At 37.0% G+C, this 3198-nt stretch overlaps 1 protein-coding gene across 1 annotated transcript in view; it reads right to left on the bottom strand.

Moving 5' to 3' along the window:
* Positions 1-30, bottom strand: part of elovl1a (ELOVL fatty acid elongase 1a) — a 14338-nt gene extending 14308 nt beyond the window's left edge. The window contains exon 1 of the mRNA XM_060906541.1: positions 1-30. This exon is cut by the window's left edge and continues 199 nt beyond it. The gene's annotated coding sequence lies outside the window, so the exon portion shown is untranslated.
* Positions 31-3198: the final 3168 nt, after the last annotated feature.

The following is a 3198-nucleotide window of genomic DNA, read 5'->3' as shown; positions in this document are numbered from 1 at the left end:
AAGCTCAGCTCTCAATTTAACTGAGAGTAAAAGCCACTACACACTGAAACCCCACCCACCTGCTCCTTTCGACCACACCCTGTCCCAGCCTCGCCCACTGCAACCAAATCCAGGCTTCTTACTGGCTGCTGAAAGAATGTCTGAGCTTCAGCACTGCTTTGGTTTTGCTCTGCTAGAGAAGTGGGTAAGTGTGTGTGTGTGTGTGTGTGTGAGAGATAATGAAAAGCTGTATTGTTCAAGACACACACAGCTTTATAGATTGCTGTAACAGTCAGTTTTAGAAGCGAATCATGATCAACAACAACAAAAAAGATTTAATTAATCAAAAATGTTCGGATGAAGAGACACACTACAGTCACTGACACAAATGATTAACATTTTCATTTAATTAAATAGAAAACAGTTCAATATTATGATGAATTTGCATTACACAGCTTCGACAATGATATTCTTTAAAACATGGACAATATACTGAACTTCTTCATCTATGTACAATTAATTAATTAATTTTAACCAAATATCATTTAAAATTTTTAAAGTCTGCAATACAAAACATCACTTTTTGTGTCTCAAACATGCAATTTTATTATATTCCTGATACAAACGTGGGTTTTTAGCATGCGGTATTTATATTTTTATTTTGTGACATTTTATTTTTAAATGTATCTTTTTATTTGTCTTGACGTTAGAAATTTAGGTTTGTAATATTTTATCTTAAATGTGTCTTTTTTTTAAAAAAAAATTGGTTTAACAATAGAAACTTCGAATACATTAAATTTCTGCTTTTATCCTCATTTCAGCAGTAATTTGCATTTTTAATGACCTTATTTTCCACTGAAAACTGGGAAGTAAACACATTAAATCTGTTTTTATTGTCTTTCCAATAGAATTATTTTTAAACCATGTAATTTGTATTTTTACTGTTTTTAATGTTATATTTGGGGTTTTATTTTTGAGGTCCTGACTTTGTCTTATTATTTTTTATGTTTAAATGTTTTTTTTTTATTTGTCTTTCCGATCGATATTTGGGTTTTTAACGTCCCTGTCATGTCTTTGAGTTATTTTATTTTTATGGTCAATTCAACACAAAGTTTTGTTTTATTTAAAATATTTTTCAACACATATTTGAGATTTTAACACCCCAATCTACTCACTGTCTCTGTAGGAGCAATTTGTGTTTGTGGTTTTCAGAACATTCCACTAGAAATGTGTGTTTTTTGGCTTCTTTTTGTCAAAATAACTGTTTTAATTAAATTTAATATCCTAAAGCTCTGTTTTTATTGTCTTTACAACATGAGTGGCTTTAATCGGTTAGTTTCAGCCAGCACGTGAGGTTGTGATTGCCAGGTCGGGTTCAGCGTGGCTGTGTTCGAGGTGAGGCAGAGAGCAGGTGATCAGTCAGAGAACTGAGACTGAAACCAAGACACCAAATCAGAAAATCAGAAACAGTCTTAAAGAAAAGGTCTTTGTTATACGCAGCTATTTATATGCAAAAATGTTACAAATTTTGATGTGTGGCTCTTCAGTTACTCTGTGTGTGTGTGTGCGCGCATGTGTGTGTGTGTGTGTGTGTTTTCTCATTGCTAAAGGCCTTCACATTGCGTTTTATAAGTAAAACACAACCGTGATGAATATCAGCCCATGAGAAGTGTCTGTGGATCAGTGTCCCAGCTCTCCGTCCTCACTGGGCCCTCAGCGTGAGGTTGTCTGGACTGTGGAGCTGCAGGTTGAACTCGTTCCTCTGGTTCTGGGCGTGACATCGCACAGGCCTTTTGGCTCCGTTCCAGAGTGACAGGAGGAGGGAAACAATCTGAGAGGAATTAGAGGAATCCGGACATAGTGGGAGGACAATGATTTCACACACACACACACACACACACACACACACACACACACACACACACACACACACACAGAGGGTTCTCTTACTATCTTTGTATGGATCTTGCAATTATATAATAATAAATACAGCTAATTAATTACACTTAAATCTCTTTAACCTTAACTTCAGTAACCAAAAGGAAACATTTCAGTTCTTTTAGTTTAAAAAAAAACTGCATTTTTTCCTTTGATGAATGAATGAAGACAGAAAGTTTCATATTCCTATCCTTGTAGAAACATTTGGTCTCCATCAAGATATAAAAACATGAACACACACACACACACACACACACACACACACACACACACACACACACAGAGGCTGGGTGAAATCTAAGCTGATGTTTAGGCCATTGTTCTGACTATAAATCTCACAAAACCGATTTTTATCTCACAGTCTTTGGTGTCACTCCGCACCAGCATCACACTCAGATAGGGGGCGTGGCCTAAAGTTTGAAAATAAATAAACAAATAAAGTAACTTGGATGACCATTTGCACATTTAAACTAATTTTAGCTTAAAGTTACACTGATTTCTAAAACAAATAGTGTCACTGAGACGTGCAGTGTATTTTGAAGTGAGTGTGTCATAATTCAGCGCTAAACTGGTAGCTACAGTGCCTTGCGAAAGTATTCATACCCCTTGAACTTTTTCACGTTTTTCCACCTTACAACCACGAACTTAAAAGTTTTTTATTGAGATTTTATGTGATAGACCAACACAGAGTAGCACATAATTGTGACGTGAAACGAAAATGATAAATGGTCTTCAAAATTTTAAACAAATAAAAATCTGAAAAATGTGATGTGCATTAGTATTCAGCCCCCCTGCATCAATACTTTGTAGAGCCACCTTTTGCCGCAATTACAGCTGCAAGTCTTTTGTGGTATGTCTCTACCAGCTTTGCACATCTAGACACTGAAATTTTTGCCCATTCTTCTTTGCAAAATAGCTCAAGCTCAGCCAGATTGGATGGAGAGCGTCTGTGAACAGCAATTTTCAAGTCTTGCCACAGATGCTCAATGGGATTTAGGTCTGGACTTTGACTGGGCCATTCTAACACATGAATATTCTTTGATCTAAACCGTTCCATTGTAGCTCTGGCTGTATGTTTAGGGTCATTGTCTTGCTGGAAGGTGAATCTCCTTCCCAGTCTCAAGTCTTTTGCAGCCTCCAACAGGTTTTCTTCCAGGATTGCCCTGTATTTAGCTCCATCCATCTTCCCATCAACTCTGACCAGCTTCCCTGTCCCTGCTGAAGAAAAGCATCCCCATAGCATGATGCTGCCACCACCATGTTTCACAGTGGGGATGGTGT

The sequence above is a fragment of the Neoarius graeffei genome, chromosome 23 (assembly GCF_027579695.1).
Source record: "Neoarius graeffei isolate fNeoGra1 chromosome 23, fNeoGra1.pri, whole genome shotgun sequence".
Taxonomy (NCBI): domain Eukaryota; kingdom Metazoa; phylum Chordata; class Actinopteri; order Siluriformes; family Ariidae; genus Neoarius; species Neoarius graeffei.
Note: the sequence above shows the minus strand (reverse complement) of the source record. Positions and strands in the feature narration are given on the sequence as shown.